At 45.9% G+C, this 22,808-nt stretch overlaps 1 protein-coding gene across 5 annotated transcripts in view; it reads right to left on the bottom strand.

The window, feature by feature from the left end:
* Nucleotides 1-22,808, bottom strand: part of CRYL1 (crystallin lambda 1) — a 139,335-nt gene that overhangs the window by 54,172 nt on the left and 62,355 nt on the right.

Below are 22,808 nucleotides of genomic sequence, written 5' to 3'. Positions count from 1 at the left end.
ACTCCCTGCTGAGTGACCCTGGGCAAGTCACTTGACCGCTATGATCTCTGCACATCAGAGAAACAAATAACAGACTTTAAGCAATGAACCAAAACACAAGATGTCAAAGGTGCCCTAGGGGTGTGCTTGGGCAGAAAGTTCCTAGGAGCTGCTCAGGAGTAATTTGGAGGTTCGGTTTCATTGTCTCCCCTATGGAAGGAAAGAGCCATACACAAACAGCTGGAGAGCATCGCTGCTGGGTCTTGGAGAGGACAATGGCCATTAATCCTTGAGCAAGGGTAAGAGAGAACAGAGGCAGGCACCAGTCCCCCTGCAGCTTGGCAGGCTCCGAGACGGTGGATTCATGCCACTCCCAAATTCTGCAGTATTGAAGATCCTCCTCTTGGCAAAGACCTGGCCCTGAGCCATAGAGAGTTTACCAGAATGCTGGCAGCAACAGTATGACATGCTCCTCTAGTTTGGGTATTTGATCCTCCAAATCTCATGTTAAAATATGATCCCCAATGTTGGATGTGGGGCCCAGAGGAAGGTGCTTGGGTCATGGGGGTGGATCCCATATGAATAAATTAATGCCCTTCTGGAGGGGGCTGTGAGTGAGTTCTTGCTCTATTAGTTTCCATGAGAGCTAGTTGAGGAAAAAAAAAAAAAAAAAAAAAAGCCCATCGCCTCCCTTGTCTCCCTCTCACCATGTGATCTCTACACACACCAGCTTCCCTTCACCTTCCGCCATGGGTGGGAGCAGCCTAAAGCCCTCACCAGAAGCCAGGTAGATGCCAACACCATGATTCTTTTTTTTTTTTTTTTTTTTTTTGAGACAGTCTTGCTCTGTCGCCCAGGCTGGGGTGCAGTGGCCGGATCTCAGCTCACTGCAAGCTCCGCCTCCCGGGTTTAGACCATTCTCCTGCCTCAGCCTCCCGAGTAGCTGGGACTACAGGCGCCCACCACCTCGCCCGGCTAGTTTTTTGTATTTTTTAGTAGAGACGGGGTTTCACCGTGTTAGCCAGGATGGTCTCGATCTCCTGACCTCGTGATCCGCCCGTCTCGGCCTCCCAAAGTGCTGGGATTACAGGCTTGAGCCACCGCGCCCGGCCAACACCATGATTCTTGAAGAGCCTGCAGAACCAAGAGCCAAATAAACATCTTTTCTTTATAAATTGCCCAACCTCGGGTATTCCTTCATAGCAACACAATGCACTTGGATATATGCCTTCTTATAGGCATGGCCTCGCAGCCTTCCATATGCCCCAATCTCTAAACAGAGGGAGTGAGGAATTCTTAAATAAGTGTTAAGGTCCACAAGAAATAAAGGAAAAGATGGGTAAATTTGACTGCACTGAAAAAATGTTTAAGTATGTACCTAAAAGGACACTAAAGACAGGGGCGGCTGGCAAAATGTGATCAGATATTAAAGGATTTAGCATCTAAAATATTTAAAGAGTTGTTATAAATCAGTGAAAGAAACGTTAAAAGATTTTGTTTAAATGGGCAAAATGTACAACAGATACTTCACATCCACACACACGCACGCACACACACAAGCAGAAGCAGCTCAAATACACAAGCCCTTGAATAATAAGGGAAATGCAAATTAAAAGAATGAGTTATCATTGCATACATATCAGACTGGCACAAACTTAACTGTCTCTCGTATGGTTCTGGTGAGAAAATAAACTGGTATATTACTTTGGAAAACTCTGTGTGTGTGTGTGTGTGTGTGTGTGTGTGTGTAGTTGAAGTTGCACCTGCTATACAAAACAGCGAGTCTATGCTTAATTACAAACCCTAATTATGCACAGGAATGTAAGAAGAGATGTACAGGAATATGCATAACAGCACTCTTTATAATTCAGCATTGTTGATAATATTTATACATCCATCAACAGGGAAACAGATAAGTAAATTGTGTAATATTTGTATGAAACACAGCAATGAATGAAAATAAGTAGCAGAATAAGTCACACAATATAAATTTTTTTTTTTTGAGACGGAATCTCGCTCTGTTGCCCAGGCTGGAGTGCAGTAGAGCAATCTTGGCTCACTGCAAGCTCCGCCTCCTGGATTCACACCATTCTCCTGCCTCAGCCTCCCAAGTAGCTGGGACTACAGGCACCTGCCACCACGCCCAGCTAAATTTTTTGTAATTTTTTTTCAGTAGAGACGGGGTTTCACCATGTTAGCCAGGATGGTCTCGCTCTCCTGACCTCCTGATCTGCCCGCCTCGGCCTCCCAAAGTGCTGGGACTACAGGAGTGAGCCACCACGCCCGGCGCACACAGTATAACATTTAAATAACGTTCAAAATCCCACAGTACTGTACTGTATGTTATTTACAGCTGCATAAACATGTAGTAAAAAATACACATAGAAAGTGTAAATGACAAAGTTCATGTCACAATCCCCTCTGGACAAAAGAGAGCTACAACAGGGACCTGTACTTGTAAAGTTTTTTTTCCCCTTAAATTGGATGGATATACACAAGTCTTCACTATATTATTCTATGACTTTTTGTATGTCTAAAATATTTCATTGGAAATGCTATGAGGTTCACTTTTAAATTATCTGAGCCTGGCACGGTGGCTCATGCCTGTCACCCCAGCACTTTGGGAGGCCGAGGCGGGTGGATCACCTGAGGTCAGGAGTTTAAGACCAGCTTGGCCAACATGGTGAAATCCATCTCTACTAAAAATACAAAAATTAGCTGGGCATGGTGGTGGGCGCCTGTAGTCCCAGCTACTTAGGAAGCTGAGGCAGGAGAATCGCTTTAACCTGGGAGGTGGGGATTGCAGTGAGCTGAAATCGCCTCTGCACTCTAGCCTGGGCAACAGAGCGAGACTCCGTCTCAAAAATAAAATAAAAGACCTGGAAAGCCATCCTGGCCAAAATGGTGAAACCCCGTCTCTACTAAAATAAAAAAAAAAAAAAAAAAAAAAAATTAGCCGGGCGTGGTGGCGCACGCCTGTTGTCCCAGCTACTCGGGAGGCTGAGGCAGTGGAATCGCTTGAACCCGGGAGGCGGAGGTTGCAGTGAGCCGAGATTGGGCTGGAAAGCTAAACATCAATACTTTAACACAGGGGTCTGCAGCCCCCGGGGCCTCAGACTGGTACCAGTCCCTGGCCTGTTAGGAACCAGGCCACACAGCAGGAGGTGAGCCGTGCGCCTGAGCTCCACCTCCTGTTAGATGAGCATGGCATTAGATTCTCATAGGAGCGCAAACCCTGTTGTGAACCGCGCACGTGAGGGATCTAAGTTGTGCTCTCTCCATGAGAATCTTACAAATGCCTTATCATCAGCAGTGGAACAGCTTCATCCCGAAGCCATTCGCACCTCCCTAACCCCCACCTGGCAATGGAAAAAACTGTCTTCCACAAAACCTGTCCCTGGTGCCAAAATGGTTGAGAACTGCCGTCTTAACAGGATTATTCTCTTTTATCCTGGATCTTTCTGTAATTAAACATGTAACCATTTGAATTTTTTTAAGGTGTTAAAGATGCCTACCATTTTCCAGTTTTGCACTCTTCTCCGATTCAGCTATCTCTTCGAAACTTACTTTTTATTTCATTTCATTTTTAGAGACAAGGTCTCCCTGTGTTGCCCAAACAGCACTCAAACTCCTAGGCTCAAGTGATCCTCCAAACTCAGCCTCCTGAGTAGCTGGAACTACAGATGCATGCCACCATGCTCAGCTCAAAACTTACTTTTTTGTTGAAGTTGTGCCTTAGCTATTCAATAATCTCCAGCATTCAACAATCTACCAGTGACCACAGGTGGGATTCACTTCACTGACCATTAACTGAACAAATAAGAAGCCAGTTTCAAAGGCTTCTTTCTAGAGACACTGATATCACCTTCTCTCTTTACCTAGTTTTTGTTTGTTTGTTTGTTTTGAGGTGGAGTCTCGCTCTGTTGCCCAGGCTGGAGTGCAGTGGCACAATCTTGGCTCACTGCAACCTCTGCCTCCCAGGTTCAAGCAATTCTCCTGCCTCAGCCTCCTGAGTAGCAAAGACTACAGGCGTATACCACCATGCCCGGCTAATTTTTTGTAATTTTAGTAGAGATGGGGTTTAACCGTGTTGTCCAGGCTGGTCTCGAACTCCTGACCTCAAGCGATTCACCCAACTCAGCCTCCCAAAGTGCTGGGATTACAGGTATAAGCCACCATGCCCAGTCCTGCCTTTACCTAGTTTTCTAGCATCTAGTGTTAGGAGTAAAAGAGCGATCGCCTAGGCTTCCTGAAACCGTAATGTGAGGTGAGAAGTGGAGAGCGTCGGTATCAAGCTCCGCTCCCCTGGACGGCATCCCTATTACAACTCCATCCACCGTCAGCAGTTTCTCAGGAAGTGTTAAATGTCTACCATAGATACGACAACAACTTCCTTTCTGGTGCCTTTTCAGGGCTTTATGATTAAAATAAGTTGTGGAAGTCTAAAAACATACAGGCCATTTCCTTAAGCGGATGGACCGCCACATATGAAGATGTCAAGGAGAAAAAGCAAGTTCAAACCCAGGACTTTCTTTTCAATTCCTTTGTTCACATAATTCAAACCTAGGCTCAACAGTCCTTTATAAACACAAATTTACTTTCACCTTTCTTCTGTAAGTCCACAGACGAAACAAGCAATGTTTTACACCTCTGAACCTACAATAGGATTTTAAAAGCTACCAGGAAGCCCTTGAGAAGTTCAGGTCTGGGTCAGCAAATACTTTATCATATTTACAGGTCAGGACGCTTTCAGCTACATGCAATCAAAATCCTAATTTAACCCACTTCAAACAATAAAGAAGTGGAGTGGCTCACATCACAGAAAGGCCAGAGGCTGGCAGGGACTCAGGGTTCAATTAACTCAGTGGCTGGGACTTTCCTTCCTCTAGAATTCTCTTAGCTATATGTTCCTTCCTGTATCTGTTCATCTCAGGCTGGAAGCAAGATGGCTGCATGACCCCTGATCCCCACAGCCAAGCATGACAACGTTTAATTTCTTCCTAAGGCTTGCTTAGGAGAAGGAGGAGCCCAAAGCCCCGGGAAACCTGTCAAGGTCTTGGCTGAGCCAGTCACTCATGTAGCACCAATGTCTGGCCCCACGGGAGGGCTTGCTGGCAAAGCACTGGGCACCCCCGATGGACTGCGACCAGGTAAGTCCCACTCCTAAAGCTGCAGCCACTCCTTTATACCAAATGGAATCTAATAAAAATGAGGTGGAAGGATTGGAGGGACACAGTATTCACGCCACATCTTAGAAGTTCAGGACTGAGTTCGCTAATTTACGCCTCAGGGTCCTGGAGAAGGCTATTGACAGTGCGATCACCTGGAGTTTGGGTACAAAGCTACACCCGTCCTCCCTGCAAAGCAGGCTTTCTTCTTCCTCAAATATCCCAAGACTAGCAATGCATTCAGCAGCCCACTGTTGCCAAAATCAAAGTCTCATGAAAAGAGAAGAGAACCAGCTTTGGGAGAGGCAGCAGGACCTCCCTTCTGGTTCATGGAAAGCCTCTGCCCCACTGTGGTGACTCAGGCCTGGCCCTGGGTGCAAGTTCAAGCACAGCCTCGAGCACTGTTCTGTTCACAGTGCGTAGCATGTGCTTCCCGAGAATGCAAGCAGTGGCCACTGCGGGGAAGGAGACCACACCAAGGTCTCTGGGCTGCCAGGACTGGGAAACCACAGGGAAGGCACCCAGCCCTCCAAGGCGCTCAGCTGGACAAGAGCAGTGACATCGTCCAATCTTCTGACGACCTTCTATTTTTCCAGAGACTGACACAAAAAACCAATTCATTGTTCTCCCTAACAACAGATAAGAACGGAAAGGAAGGGGAAGCAGATTTTGAATGGTGACATTTAAACCCAAAACTTCATTCCTCCCAGAGTCTCAAGACAAAAGCTACAAAACCATGACCTGGCCGGGCGCGGTAGCTCACACCTGTGATCCCAGCACCTTGGGAGGCCGAGGCAGGTGGATCACCTGAGGTCAGGAGTTTGAAAACAGTCTGACCAACATGGTGAAACCCTGTTTCTACTAAAAATATAAAAAATTAGTTGAGCATGGTGGCAGGTGCCTGTAATCCCAGCTACTTGGGAGGCTGAGGCAGGAGAATCGCTTGAACATGGGAGGCAGAGGTTGCAGTGAGCAGAGATCATGCCACTGCACTCCAGCCTGGGCAAAAAGAGAAAAACTCCATCTCAAAAAAAAAAAAAAAAAACAAAAAACCATGGCACACATATAAAGAATCTTTCTTTAAAAAAAAATAAGAGCTTATACCCTCTGATCTGAGTTTCACTTAAGGGAAAGTATTCTGAACAAAATTATTCACAATACATAGAAGTTGTCTCAGCCATCAAAAGGTGTCAGAAGAGTGAAATAATATCAAACCACATGAACTGCAGCACGGGGGTGGTTTTCTGTGTTAGAGTAAATACACGGGAAAGAGTACGACGTGGCTATTACGGAAGTGGCCATGGGACTATGAAGCAACATGGAACACTTACATTAAATAACTTCTTCACTTTGATGACAACTGTATACTAAAGCAAACAAAAACATGTATATGAAAAAGACAAAGGAAATCCAAAATTGATGCTAATGGTTACCTGAGGAAACCAGGTTTCTAGGTGCTCCTTCCTACTTTCCTATTAATAATACAGTCATCCCCCGCGATCTGTCAGACACTGGTTCCAGGAACCCCGTGGATGCTAAAATTCGAGGATGCTGAGGTCCCTGATTTTTTTCCTTTCTGTTTCTCTCTCTCTCTCTCTCTCTCTCAGATGGAGTCTCACTCTTGTCGCCCAGGCTGGAATCTGGAATGCAGTGGCACGATCTTGGCTCACTGCAACCTCTGCCTCCCGGGATCAAGCAATTCTCCCGCTTCAGCCTCCTGAGTAGCTGGGATTACAGGCGCCCGCCACCATGCAGGGCTAATTTTTGTACTTTTAGTAGAGACCAGGTTTCGCCATAGTGACCAGGCTGATCTCCAATTCCTGACCTCAGGTGATCCACCCGCCTTGGCCTCCCAAAGTGTTGGGATTACAGGTATGAGCCACCGCATCCAGCCCAAGTCCCTGATTTTTAAAAAATGGCCTAGTATTTGCATATCACCTGTGCACATCCTCCTGTATACTTTAAATCACCTCTAGATGACCTATAATACCTCATACAGTGTAAATACTACGTCTATAGTTGTTACACTGTATTGCTTAGGGAATAATGACAAGAAAAATATGTACATATTCAGCACAGACACATTTTTGCCAAATATTTTCAATTCATGGTTGGCTGAAACCACGATGCAGAATCTGAGGGAGGGCAGCTGTCACAGCTCACTCTTACGACAGGCACGGTCTTCTAAGCACCACGCGTCGTGGCCGTTTCCTCCTCCACACAGCCTTCGGGGGTGGTTTCTCATATTATCTCCATTTTATAGATGAGAAAACTTCTGCTTTCTAAACTTCCTGTAAAGGTGCTGGCCGTGCCCTCCTAATGTACGGGCAAGGCTAGCTAGAGTCGAAGGTTCCTCCCAACCACTGCCTTTACCTCTAAAGAGAGGGGATTCTGACGCTTAGGGACAGCGCGTGGCCCTCCGAGGCCTGGGACTGGCTCACTGGGGCAGATCTGTCGCTGGAAGAAGCTGAGGTTCCCACCTGGGGATTCGCTCTGCTGAACAGCTTCGGCATCTCCCAGGTCCCGGACAGCCGGAACAACACACGGATGCTGGTACGCTGGGGAGAAGGGAGGCTCCCCAGGAAATCGCAGGACTCTGGCTGGGGCCAGGGAGGGGAGGGCAGAGGAGAGAAGCTCAAGGAGTGAAGCCTGTTGTGCTCTCAGTGTCTGGGAGGTGCAATCGCTTTTTGGACTCACTTTTGGGCCTCTTCTTGCCATCGTGATGTCAGGATTTGGGGGGCCAAGATCCAGTCTCATTGGTGAAACGGAGGTGGAGTGGCCAGAGGACTAAACTCGAGTGCCCGCACTGCTTGGAGAGGCAGTGAGTCCGTTAAAGGTGATGTAAAATCAGTCTTCGATCTAATTCTTGTTTTCCCACTTTTGATTGAAATACGAATTGAAGAAATATTTCACTTTCTCTCCACTTGAAGAAAAACGGCGTAAACACAGTGATGTACAGCCACGAATAGGCGCCAGCAAGAGTGGCAGGGAGACCGCAGTCCCACGGTGCGGCGCCCACAACTGCTCACTGTGGCAGGAGCGTCGGACTTTAAGGAGCTGTGAGACAGCTATATTTTATGTGGAAATTTCCAGACTTTTAAACATCAGTGAGTCATTCAAACAAACAAATGAACAAGTATTTTTAAAGCTGCACATGGCCAGACTCGGCTCCTGGTACCAGTCTGAGACCTCTGAACTGGCCTTCAGCTAGAAAAGCTAGAGGCAGCCTTGTGATCTCAGGGGACCTGGCAAAGTGGGTGGGCTAGCGTCACAGGATGGGGTCAAAGCCCACCCCAAAGTAGAGGGCACACTTGGATGCCAAGGTGTCTGCCTGGGGCTTCACAGAGCCCACCGTCCTGGCCATCACAAATAACATGGTGTGCTTCATGAAAGTGCAAACAATGTAGAAGGAGCCCCTTGGTGAAGGTGGGACTGGGTGCGTGCAACACAGGTGTAACAGTTGACATCACATCTCACCCAGAGCAAAAGAAAACAGGAAAAGCAAAAATACTTCATTTAAGACTCAAGATAACTCATTTCCCATTTCTCATTTCATCATGATTTATACAATAAAACAACGGCTCTCACGGACTCTAACATCTCAGGAAAGCACCAAAACCATAGCAAGTGAATCGGGTATAAGCAACAGGGTAGTTTAGTTGGGGGTCACCCACATGGCTATGGATGACAGGCACTGGTTTCCATTTCTTCTTCTCTGAAGGGGATTCCCTACCTCTGGGCTGGGAAGGGGACAGACATTGAATAAAAATATCTGGGCACAATGAGAAAGGCATGGGCACGGCCTGAATTCCACAGAGAGCAGCAGCTAGAGCTCAACCATGGCTCCTGGAAATGCTCCATTTAAAAGCATACAAGAGTTAGAATCCTAAGATAGTGACAATATATTTTTCATAATTTCCTCCACTTGCGGCCATCAGAGTGGCCTTTAAAGTGCTCACTAGGTATCTCGGAGCAAACCTCGGGTCCAGGACCAGCGCTGGCAGCAGGCAGCACTCACGCCCACCTGCCCTGTCCCGTCCCCAGCCCTTGCTGCACAGGGATGGCATGTAGACTTCCCCTAATATCTGAGCTTGGAGGACAGGGCCATATTCCACCAGCAACAAACCTGTAAAGCAACAAACACATGAAAAATCCTGGGTCGCCCTCAAAAGGCTTCACGAGAGCCAGCCAGCCCCTATTTGACAAGATGCATAATTATTGCATGGAAGTCCTGTTTATGTAAGTGATCGCAATTAGTAATGATTTTCCACAGTATTTCAAGTATTTCAAGGGACAGCTTGAGGAAAACATGAGAGGATACCTCGGAAAGAAAGAAAATACTCCTGGCCCCGCAGAGGCCGCGGGGACTCCCAGGCCGCTCACGCTGTGAGTGCTCGTGGCTCAGCTGTGTCCAAGACACACACGGTCTTCGTCTCCCCTCCCAGGGCCCTCAGCCAACGACCAGCCCAGAAAGGTTTGCTGGAGAAATCCTCTCCGGCCTGGACTTGCCCCAGCCTCCTTTCCTGTCAGTAAAGGGAGGGAGACCATTTGGCCTTAACAATCCTGACCCCCTCAAATCTGGATCTTGTGATTCAGCTCCCAAAGTCTCAGGGACCAGGGTCCCCTGCGTCAGGGTCAAGCTAGCCCCAAACTCTTGGTCTATCCACTCTAGCTTCTAACAGCCCAGCATCTGGACCCGTGTGTAGCCTCCTTCACCCTCCAACACCCGGAACACAGGGCAGCCAAGTCCACTCGCGATGTCCATTGCCCAGAGCGGCGAGCCTCACAGACAGGACGGCCAGCACCGGGCTACAGGGACGGGGAAGGTAGACAACTGGACAGGGAGAGGGGAGCCATCCGCTGCCTCAGGAGCACTGGGAAGAGGGCCTCCCCACATTCCCAGACCCCACCACACCCCAGTCTCTCCCTCCCTGGCAGGGGTGGCCGGCACTCAGGCTCCAGCTGGAGTCCAAGCCACCTGGCCCAAAGGCTGACTCCCCCTGTGGGCTCTGGGGTGAGACCTTCATCCTGTCATTTGTAAACAGATAGTCCATTCAGTCATCAACAAATGTTTATTAAGTTCCTGCCACATGCCAGGCACTGTTTTAAGGGCTGGAAAAACAGCAGTAGAGAAAGCAATCAAAAATATTCCTGAGGTGTGCAGGCAAAAATGATTGGGGGTGGAGAGTGGGCATGGCACGGAGTAAATACCAGCAGCCACCTTACGGGGGTGTCGTGAGGACTGAAGTGGGTCATTTTGCATTAAGAGCGTGGCACAGGACCTGGTCCATAAGGGATGGACGCACAGTAATTACCATTAGCTGCGGGTCATAGGCCAAGACTAAAAAAGAGCCACATCAGCCTCAGGAGGCCTTGGGAACAGGGAAATCACCTGATGCTGCGAGGCTGGCTCTGGCCAGGCTCAGAGGAACCAGGGACCCTTTCAGGGGAAGATTCCCACCTACCACCTACCAACTAGGGTGGCAAGATAGCAAGTGCCTTCAAACACAAGCAAAAGCAAGATGCAAAAGGCCGCAGGACGAGTCCCGGTGACATATCCACAAATCGCAGGCAGAGAGCCTGTTAAAGGAAGGCCGTGTAAGTGTGCTCAGTCAGTGGAAAGTGGACTTGCTCCAGGAAGGCCGCAGCCTCATCCTGGCCTGCGTCACCTGCCCCGCGCACACGGCAAGTCCGGGGCAGGTCCTGGGCAGGCGGCAGGTCCGTGTCCCCATCTCACTCACTCATCGTCCCTCAGAGAAAACCGCAGTCGCTGCCTCCTCTGCCAAAACAACAGAAATAGCTACTCCAGTGTCCCAGGTGTCTTCCCACACACAAACGTGCAATGTGATACTTGCTGAACACCAGGGCATCTGAAAAGCAGGAAGGTAATTAGCCGGGCGTGGTGGCGGCGCCTATAATCCCAGCTACCAGGAGGCTGAGGCAGGAGAATCACCGGAACCCGGGAGGCAGAGGCTGCAGTGAGCCAAGATCGTGCCACTGCACTCCAGCCTGGGTGACAGAGCAAGACTCCGTCTCATAAAAAAAAAAAAAAAAAAGAAAGAAAGAAAGACAGAAAGAAAAAAGAAAGGCAGGAAGGTCTCCGCTGGGCAGCAGGGACGGATACAGCTCGACCTGACTCCTACGAGGTGAAAGGCCGCCCCAACTTGACAGAAACCTTTTGATTTCCCCCAGCAGTTTAAACAGATTTACTGGGCAACAAGTCTTTGAATATTGACTTTCAAATGAAAATAAACACAGCAAGGCAGCTCCACGTCAGCAGATATGTCCCAGCATGCTGATGCCGCTGGGCGAGCAGCGGGGAGCCCAGGCCGGAGGAAGAACACGCAGCAGGGCCCGCACCGAGTTCTGCAGGTGCCCCTTCCTTTTCATTAACATGAAGCTCCCAGACAGATTCCCACCTATGCCTCATACCTCTTAAAAACACAGCCTCAGCCGGGCGCGGTGGCTCAAGCCTGTAATCCCAGCACTTTGGGAGGCCGAGACGGGCGGATCACGAGGTCAGGAGATCGAGACCATCCTGGCTGACCCGGTGAAACCCCGTCTCTACTGAAAATACAAAAAACATTAGCCCCCAGCTACTCGGGAGGCAGAGGCAGGAGAACGGCGGGAACCCGGGAGGTGGAGCTTGCAGTGAGCTGAGATCACGCCACTCCACTCCAGCCTGGGCCACAGAGCGAGACTCGGTCTCAAAAAAAAAAAAAAATTACCTGTGTGTGGTGGCGGCGCCTGTAGTCCCAGCTACTTGGAGACTGAGGTGGGAGGACCGCTCGAGCCCAGGAGTTCAAGACGTCAGTGAGCTTTGATCACACAGCTACATTCCAACCTGGGCAGCAGAGCGAGACCTCGACTCTAAAAATCTTAAGTAATTAATTTATATGTATATATTATATTTATATAAACCAGGCACTGTTTTAGGTGTTGGAGAAACAGCAGTAGGTAAAACAATCAAAAATATTCCTGAGGTGTGCAGGCAACAATGACTGGGGGTGGAAAGCAGGCATGGCACGGAATAAATATTAGCGCCCACTTTACATGGGCGTCCTGAGGACTGAAGTGGGTCATTTTGCATAAAGTGGGTGGCACAGGACCTGGCCCATAGTAAGGGATTGACACACAGTAGGTCTATACACAGGCAGGCTCCACGGTGTGTTCAATATCACATATTATCATTTAATAATGTTTAAAATTAATACATAAAAATATATTTTAAAATATATTAAAAAACATTTTAAAAGTTACAAAATTATTTTATATTATATTATTTTGTAGGCTACATAATATATAATTGTATAATAGATAATATATATTTCATTATATATTCTATTATAGATTATAGATATAGATTATACTATATGTACTATAGTATATAATGATAATATATAATACTATACTGTATATACTATCATATGTATTATAGTATAATATATTACAGTATATCATATATTACAGTATTATATAATATATATTATGTAGTTACATATATAAAAATATATATGGGCAGGCTCCATGGTATATCCTGTATAGTCCACAGTATCCAACAGTCTTCGTAAATAACCATCTCCCACTGCTAACAGCAGAAAGTAAAATACTCTAGAAAAAATAACGAGAAGCAAATATTGTAGTTGCTGAAGTGTTTACTAGTTTCCAAGCATTAAATATGTACACCGTGATCACTTTCGAACGGGCTTATCATGTTTTTAACCCAGTGATAAGATCAAAAAGTATTTTCTTAGCTTATATCTATATTTTCCACTTAACACACTTTATAAAATAAAATTGTTTCTATTAGATATGTGCTTATTTTGACTCTGGGCATTAATTTAACAACCTGCAACTTTTAAAGCAGAAGAGACGATTTGTTTCCATCTAGACCGACCATATCATCAGCATGGAGTCAGCTTCCCCCTGGACTATAACATCACGTCATCCTTCCAAAAGAGCTCCGGACAGTCTTTCTTTTACTTCAGTTCGTTTTTGTTTGTTCGTTGTTGAGACAGGGTCTCGCTCTATCACCCAGGCTGGAGTCCAGTGGTGCGATCTCAGCTTACTGCAACCTCCACCTCCCGGGCTCAAGTGATCCTCCCACCTCAGCCTCCCGAGCAGCTGGGACCACAGGCATGCACCACAATGCCATGCTACTTTTCTGTATTTTTGGAAGAGGTGGGGTTTCACCATGTTGCTCAGGCTGGTCTCGAACTCCTGAGCTCAAGCAATCCACCTGCTGTGGCCTCCCAATGCTCTGGGATCACAGCCCTCATCTCGCTCTATCGCCAGGCTGGAGTACAGTGGTGCGATCTTGGCTCACTGCAACCTCCGCCTCCCAGGTTCAAGTGCTTCCCCTGCCTCAGCCTCCCGAGTAGCTGGGACTACAGGCATGCGCTACACCAAGGCCAGCTAGTTTTGTTTTTTGTTTTTGTTTTTTTTCATATTTTAGTAGAGACGGGGTTTCACCATGTTGGCCAGGATGGTCTCCACCTCCTGACCTGATGATCCCCCCGCCTCAGCCTCCCAAAATCTGTAAGGCCTCCCTTTACACCTGTAAAGGATTACAGGCGTGAGCCACTGCGCCCAGCCATCTTTCTTTTAAATAGGGATTTGAGATTCTACGTTTTAAGTTTAGAGGAAAGTGAGGGTTAAAACTATTTTAGGAACCAAATTAAGAATGTGGATGTTGGGATGCTGCCACATTGATTGTTGCAAACTGAGACAATGTTTTCCTGTAACACTTTAATAATCATTTTAAAGATCAATAGACCCGACACTGGCAAGCTTAAAATCCTACTGTGCTAACACATGGCTCCTGAAGGTGTGCTGATGCCACTCAGCAAAACGGTACCAAGAGCCAGAAAGGGGCTTATATCTAGTAATTCCCTATTAACGACCTTGCCCTGAAGAAAGTCACAAAAAGCTTGGAAGAATGAGACAGAGGGATGATCAACCAAGTTTAACTTACAATCGCACCGTACTGGAAGTAGCAATAAGATCATTATTTTCTATGTGATATTTGACTTAGTTGATACATCCACTTGACAGACTCTTACACAGCCACTAGAAAGTATGAAATGTTGATTAATATAAGTAGAATATGAACTGTATCTATAAAGACACACTATCATTACAATTACAAATATTACATGAGAAAAAAAGCTGGAGGTAAATACATTAAAATGTAAAAAATGGGTATTAGTGGAATTGAATTAGGCATATCTTCCTCTTTGTAGCATGCAAACTTTATTAATATGTATAATTAATATTTTTTAAAGGGAGGGTTTCTGTCCTAAAGAATCCTGGAAGGAAAACTGTGGCTGGCCGCGCCCTGGGGACAGAGCATCAAGTACGTCAACGTCGAGACAGGGATGCTGGGGCTGCCCCTGAGCTCTCCCACGTCGCACAGTTCATCAGGAAGTCACGGACCAAGCTGTTAACAAGAACTGCATTTTCCTGCACTGCTGGAAGAACACACCAGGTGACCTCCCCATCCACTCCCTAACACCGAAGTCAAAATCACAACACAGCTAGATCCCAGCCTTCCAGACTTAGAGACATTACGAAGCAGAAACATTTACTTCTTTGAAAAAATGCGTGGCCAGGCACGGTGGCTCATGTCTGTAATCCCAGCAATTTGGGAGGCCAAGGCAGGCAGATCACCTGAGGTGAGTTTGAGACCAGCTTGGCCAACATGGTGAAACCCCGTCTCTACTAAAAATACAAAAATTATCCGGACGTAGCAGTGGGCACCTGTAATCCCAGCTACCTGGGAGGCTGAGGCAGGAGAATCACTTGAACCCAGGAGGCAAAGGTTGCAGTGAGCCGAGATCAGTGAGCCAACAATCCAGCCTGGGTGACAAGAACAAAACTCCGTCTCAAAAGAAAAAACTACCATCTTCCATTGGCAGGTGGCTGTGAAGGGAAAAGCCAAAATGACCAAACTCAAAAGTAAAGTAGAAATTCAGGCTAACGCTGACCTTGAGCCAGGCTTCCTGACAAAGATCGAAGCCTGTCGCCTTCTAACATTCTGCTCCAGCACACGTAACTTCATACTCCACCCCACAAGGTAGAGGCCGAAGAGAACAAATCATGGTGAGTGCTTTCCTAATGCTCCTGCAGGTCCCACAATGTCTGAGACACAGGCAGGTCACAGCCTCGTCCATCACCGCAGGGCCTGCCGGCGCAGACCGTGCCAATAACCTGCCGTTCGTGGACGCTGCGGGGACCCACAACGCTGGCCATGTTTAGTCCTCACCTGCAGACAGACTGAACGCAATGAGGATGCCCTCCTCTTCTAAAACTTTATTTCACTGTCCTTATTATGTTTTGACTTAGCATTTTCTCAAGTCCTATTTGGTCACAGAAGAACCTAAATACATAATTACAGATTAAGAGAAAAACTTGCCTGTCTCTTGAATGTATAACATTTTTCATTACTTGCTCATATTATATCTTTGAAGCTACACATACTATAAAAAAAAAGCCAAGCAAATAAATAAAAATACAGCTTCCCAGAAATAAGACCTCAGGCCCATTCTGTAAGCACACTATTCGAATAAAGCAAGAACAAGCCATCGGAAAAGTAAGGGTTGTGGCAGGAAACTAGTAGAACATTAGGACAGAATGTTTCCACACTTCGCAAGTGAAAACCGAAGGCTCGTGCTTCCAGGTGACCTCGGGAGTGCGTGAGGTGGGCTTGCCCCAGTCCATCCGGGGTCCCACGCACCTTAGCAATGTCATACCACTCAGCAACAAATTACCAATCAACACAACCGCACAGACAACGTCAAGTTCGTTTTATTCTGCGAAAGAAACCAAACTCAAAAGGCTGCATCATGCATGATTCCATTTTACATAACATTCTGGAGAAGGCAAAACTATTGGGACAAAAAACAGATCAGTGGTGGGCAAGGCCTGGGGAAGGGTGGGAGGAAGTTCACGGCAAAGGGAAGGAGGAGCTCTGTGCTCTGAACCCCGACGGTGACTCCGGTTTCATACGTGACTGTATGCATCTGTCACATAGCACATCAGACACATAGCACTGAACGCTGAAATGAGTGAATTTTCTTGTATGTAAATTATATCTTAGTAAACCCGATTTTACAATTTTTAAAGAAAAAAAAAATACGTATGGCCGTGCGTGGTGGCTCACTCCTATAATTCCAGCACTTTGGGAGTCTGAAGCGGGCAGATGACCTGGGGTCAGGAGTTCAAGACCAGCCTGGCCGACATGCTGAAACCCCGTCTCTACTAAAAATACAAAACTTAGCACTTAGCCGGGCATGGTGGTGGGCGCCTATAATCCCAGCTACTTGGGAGGCTGAGGTAGGAGAATCACTTTAACCCGGGAGGCAGAGGTTACAGTGAGTCGAGATCACGCCACTGCACTCCAGCCTGGGCGACAGAGTGAGACTCCATCTCAAAAGGAAAAAGAAAAACCACATACAACAGAAAAAGTGTTAACTCCAGTTTCCCTGCACATTCCTGAATATTCTCAGGGCTGGCCATCCCATGTGCCCAGTGCTGCCTGAACCCCCACACCCACCCCTACCAAAAGAAGGAATATTCTGAGTCTCAGTGAACCAAGACCGAAAGTCTAACAAGCTTCTATCCTTTAAGAAAACAAATTTCCAAAGAACACGACTTCCTGTAATTACTGACAGTGTCTGAAAGTCCTTTTCAAAATGACTAGCATGCTCTCCATTTTAAAGGTATAGTTGAGATGCAAATTCTGATCACCTACATAGACAATATCAATTTAACTTCTCAATTTCAGCTATTGTTCTGACTTTGTGTAAGGAAACCCCATTTAAACTTCATAACTCTATAAAGCATTCCCATGGCTCCCACCAGCTACTGTGATCTCCAGTTTTAAGTTCCAGAGATTAGATAAGGCCTCTATATAGTGGCTAATGAGCCTTAATGTGCTTTAGAAGTCAAGGCTTGAGACCAGCTTTTCAGAGTACACTTATTTTTCCAGCACAGTAGGTTTTCTTGCCAGGCAAGATTTGATTTCAAAATTGCACTAAGTTCTAGAAATTCAGGTTTCTTTCTTGCATGCTCCCACATTTCAGCAGAGTAACCCAGGCTCCCCACCCTCTAGGGCTGGGTAGAAGACAATCCACGGGGAAAACGTAGTCCCATTGCTGGGCTTTGCCCCCTGGGGCTGGGCAGATCCAACAGGGGGATTATTTTTAGTTGAAGCATTGTGGCAAGCTGTGTGTGTGTGTGTGTGTGTGTGTGTGTGTGTGTGCGCGCGCGCGCGCATGCTCAAGCTCTGCCTCCTGCTTTTGAACAATTCCCTAAAGTAATAATTTTCTTTTTATAAGAAAACCACAGCAACATATTTTATAAGAAAGCTATAGCAACATAGATGGCACTGGAGATCATTATATTAAGCGAAATAAGCCAGGCACAGAAAGACGAAGATCCCACGTTCTCACCCATGTAGGGGAGCTAAAGCAGTGGGTCTCATGGAGGTAGAGAGTGGAATGGTGGACACCCGCGGCCAAGTTACCAGGAAGGGAGGGAGGGATGAAGAGAAGCTGGTTAATGAGTACAAAATACAGTTAGCTAGAAGGAGTAAGTTCTAGCATTCAATAGTACAGTAGGGAAATTAGAGTTAATCATTTTATATATTTCAAAATAGCTAGAAGATGTATAATGTTCCTAACACAATAAAAGATAAACATGTGAGGTTCTGGATATCCTAATACACCGGGATTTGACCATACACACACTGAACACACAAATCAACCTCACACGAATCCCAAATATGTACAATTAAGATACAGCAATTAATTCTTTAAAAAAAAGAAAACTGTCTCCAAGTAGCCTAGACGGATTTTTCTACACTGAGAACCTTCCCTTGTATAAATCAGAAAAAAGAGCTGTGAGAGCTGCTAAGGGGGTGCCACTGGCAAGAAGTCTGTGGACCCTGAGTTGAGGCAGCATCACGGCGCGGCTGAGTGGTTGCAGCCCGGTGGAGGCTGCGGATTTTGGGAAGCTCAGCTTTAATGGAATTCTCAGATGGAAGCTTCTTTCAGGTTTGCCATCAAATGGTGACTATCACAATATTTTAGGTCTAAAAATTATATGTCTCATTTGAGGTCAGGAGTTCAAGACCAGCCTGGCCAACATGGTGAAACCCTGTTTCTACTAAAAATACAAAAATCAGCTGGGTGTGGTGGCAGATGCCTGTAATCCCAACTACTTGGGATGCTGAGGCACGAGAATCGCTTGAACCTAGGAGGTAGAGGTTACAGCGAGCCAAGATAGTGCCACTACACTCCAGCCTGGGCAATAGAGCAAGACTGACTCTGTCTCAAAAAAAATAAAAATAAAAAATTGTATGTCTTCTATCTGATATAACCCTGAGCAAATCATACAGCAGGAAATGTTCTAAAGTTTTAAATAAAAACCATGATACAAAATTCTATTTACAGTATAATCTCAAATGCATTAGAGAAACAGAAAATAAACAGGAGAAGTGGAAACATAAATACACAAAAATCTTAAGTATTTTTGGAATAATGAAGCTAAACAAGATTGTCCTAAACTTTCTTTACAATACAGAGATGTTTAATTAGGTAAGATACAAGTTTAACATTATATTTTGTTAGAAACACTAATGTACTTTAACAAACATGTGGTACAGCATTTGGGGGTTTCATTTACTTGTTTGTTTGGTAAACCTGAGACACTAACATGCACTAGTTTTGTTGTTGTTGTTTTTGAGGCAAGATCTCAGTCTGTCGCCCAGGCTGGAGTGCAGTGGCTTCATCTCGGCTCACTGCAACCTTCACATCCTGGGTTCAAGTGATTCTCATGCCTCAGCCTCTCGAGTAGCTGGAATTACAGGCATACACCACCACGCCTAGCTAATTTTTTGTATTTTCAGTAGAGATGAGGTTTTGCCATGTTGCCCAAGCTGGTCTTGAACTACTGAGCTCAGGTAATCTGCCCACAATGGCCTCCCAAAGTGCTAGGATTACAGGCGTGGACCACCACACCCAGCCTATGCACTAGTTTTAAAATTCAGAGGATTAAATTTGCTCTACATCATATAAAGAAATGTGTAGGCTGGGCGCAATGGCTCATGCCTGTAATCCCAGGACTTGGGGAGGCGGAGGCAGGTGGATCACTCTAGTGAGAGGTCAGGAGTCAGACAGCAGCCAGGCCAACATGGTGAAACCCCATCTCTACTAAAAAAAAGTACACAAAAAATTAGCCGTGTGTGGTGGCACATGCCTGTAATCCCAGCTACACAGGAGGCTGAGGCATGAGAATCCCTTGAACCCAGGAGGTGAAGCTTGCAGTGAGCCGAGATCACACCACTGCACTCCAGCCAGGGTGACAAAGCGAGACTCCATCTCAAAGAAAAAAAAAAAAAAAGAAAGAAAAGAAATGTGTAAACATGCCCAAGAAAATCAGTCAACTGGCAAAAATGAACTGTTGATTTTTTTTTCTTACTCATCTTTCCTTCTGATTCATTTCATTCTCCTACTAAATACCTTCCTTGCAGGATTCTAATCAGGACATAGATTGAAATCCAAACCCTTTAGTTCATTTTTTTTATAATTATTTTTTCCTCAGGTCTCACAATCTGTTTTTTTGTTTGTTTTTTTTTTTTTTTTTGAGAAGCCTCCCAAGTAGCTGGAACCACAGGCACATGCCACCACACCCGGCTAAGTTTTTGTATTTTCAGTAGAGATGAGGTCTCACCATGTTGGCCAGGCTGGTCTTGACCTCCCGAGCTCGAGCAATCCGCCCACCTCAGCCTCCCAGAGTGCTGGGATTACAGGCGTGAGCCACCGCGCCCAGCCTTCATCTTTATTTCTTTAAAGAAACACTTAAATGGTGCTTCTCTTCATGTACTCCTCTAAGCACTGTATATGACTCAATTCACCTAAGTAATTCTTCAGGTTGGTATTCAGAGCATGCTGACTTGGTTTCCACCTTGGACCAGCCTTTCCTACCTTTCCAATGGGTCTGTCATGTGGCCTTAAGAACATCCTCAAAGGGATCTCTCGTCTCGTTCATCTCTTCCTGAGACACAATCCTCCCACCCCCACTCCCAAAATCTACTTGTCAAAAGTCCAGACAAGCTCTAATCCTATCTGCATTAAACCTTCCCGAAGACTCCCGGTCAGAACTATTTCTACCCACTCCTCCCTCTGGTACTGGAGGTACAACCATTTCTGAAGCGTATAAACTCTCATAGGAATTAAACCTACTAGTTTACATCATCCTTCTCTAGTTTCCTCTCCTCATGCGGCCTGGCTCTGTGTTCTACGTAATAGATGTGGCGCAACATGTCATGCTTTGTAAATACACTCATTTAATCTATAAAATAAAGATAGGCCATAGTCAAAGGGCCGTTTTCACCAGTGCCAACCATGTACAGAACATCATATGCTGCCCCATGCCATTCTTTATTACCAAAATTGTTATAAATGGCCACATTATAAAATAATTACCATTTCCTGAGCATTTTCTGTGTGCCAAGTACCATGTAAGCACTTCACATGCCTTCTAAGTTCACATATTCCCCCCAGATTACTCTTTAGCAGAAAAACTTGCCTTATTGTCCAGGTCTATGATAATGTTCTCATATTACGGAGGGTTCACCACTTTGTAAAAAACAATATACTATTTGAGGGAGACACATTAACCAGAACTAATTCAATTAGGGTAGTTTTTGATGTTTATAGAAATCATATGATAAACTATCAAAAAAAATGGGATGGGGAGACAAAGAAATTTAACATGGATAAATGAATTATTCCTAGGGAATGACTTTACAATTGTCACTGCCAGGAAATTTATAAATTAGCTATAGAAAGATTCTTTAAAAGAAAAAACTGGCCGGGCGCGGTGGCTCAAGCCTGTAATCCCAGCACTTTGGGAGGCCGAGACGGGTGGATCACGAGGTCAGGAGATCGAGACCATCCTGGCTAACACGGTGAAACCCCGTCTCTACTAAAAAATACAAAAAACTAGCCGGGCGCGGTGGCGGGCGCCTGTAGTCCCAACTACTCGGGAGGCTGAGGCAGGAGAATGGCGTGAACCCGGGAGGCGGAGCTTGCAGTGAGCTGAGATCCGGCCACTGCACTCCAGCCTGGGCGGCAGAGCGAGACTCCGTCTCAAAAAAAAAAAAAAAAAAAAAGAAGAAAAAACAACACCACAGCAAGTTGCCGTGCGATGGAATCACAAGTTACAAGAGGAAAAAACACCTAAATGTTTGAGAATTAGTCTTTGAGGCTGGGAATAAAATGTGCAGTGCCAGCATTCTAGATGGGTTCAAAAAGCCCTGCATAGCAAACATCTCCAGGAGGCAAAGGTAACGTGGTCTGGGAACTCTGTCTAGAGAGACTCAAAAAGTGACTGTAATGAAGACAAACGTGCTGAAGTTGGAGATATCAGCCCAGAGTTTGAACAAAAGCATTCTGTGAAATGTGAAAGTAGAAATATTATAATAATAGATCACTTATTCGTATTTCAATCACATTATATAACTAAATGCTTTCCTTAAAAACTAAACTCATGGCCAGGCGCAGTGGCTCATGCCTTGGGAGGCTGAGGCTCAAGAATCGCTTGAACTTAGGAGGCGGAGGTTGCAGTGAGCCAAGATCACACCACTGAACTCCAGCCTGGGTGACAGAGCGAGACTCTATCTCAAAAAAAAAACACAAAAAACAAAAACAAAAAAACCCCTAAACTCTTGCAGGTCACAGTGGCTCACGCCTGTAATCCCAGCACTTCGAGAGGCCAAGATCAGGAGTTTGAGACCAGCCTGGCTAACATGGTGAAACCCTCTCTCTACTAAAAATGCAAAAATTAGCTGGGTGTGGTGGTGCACACGTAACCCCAGCTACTCCGCAGGCTGAGACACGAGAATCGCTTGAATCCAGGAGGTGGAGGCTGCAATGAGCCAAGATCACACCACTGCACTCCAGACTGAGTCAACTGAGTGACTCTGTCTCAAAAATATAAAAAATAAAACTAAATTCATGTGAAAGAAACTTCTCTGCCAAGACCAGGCCTGGAGAGCGTCTGTACTCTTCAGAAGCAACTCCTCTTGCAGCACCCGCAACTGAGTAAGAACAGAAATGGGTGTCACTGGGAACTCATTAGCAGACCTCGTGTCTCTTTAAAGGCCCTTCAACTTCATACAAACTCCACCATATCAGGAGATAGAGGATAATATATTAGAAAGAGATAAGAAGTTGAAAAACAGTCGTCTCCTTGTGTTCTGTTGCCACACCCATTTGTTTAATGAATTTTTAGCAAATTGAGAAATTTAACAATTTAAAGAAATGTTAGAGTCAGAGAGACCTAAAACCTCCATCTTCTGTATTTGACCCAAATCTGAGAGCAGCAACCGACCAGAGAACACACACAGCCTCTTTGGTTTGCTTCCAAATTCTCAGCTAGAATATCAACAGAGCAACAACGTAAAATTGCAGATCTCAGAACACAAAATATCAAGGAAAGATACTGGGAATAAGGACTCTTTTAGTTTTAGGTAAATTTGCATAAACCTTCTAGCAGTAAGTGCAGCCTTTGAAAAGACAAGGGTATGCCTCGGGATTCTTCAACAGGGCGGGGCCTGTGCGTGGGCACAGGAGCTCCAGGAGCGGGATGCCTGGA

This window comes from Macaca mulatta, chromosome 17, assembly GCF_049350105.2.
Source record: "Macaca mulatta isolate MMU2019108-1 chromosome 17, T2T-MMU8v2.0, whole genome shotgun sequence".
NCBI lineage: Eukaryota > Metazoa > Chordata > Mammalia > Primates > Cercopithecidae > Macaca > Macaca mulatta.
This window is presented reverse-complemented; position numbering and strand designations above follow the sequence as displayed.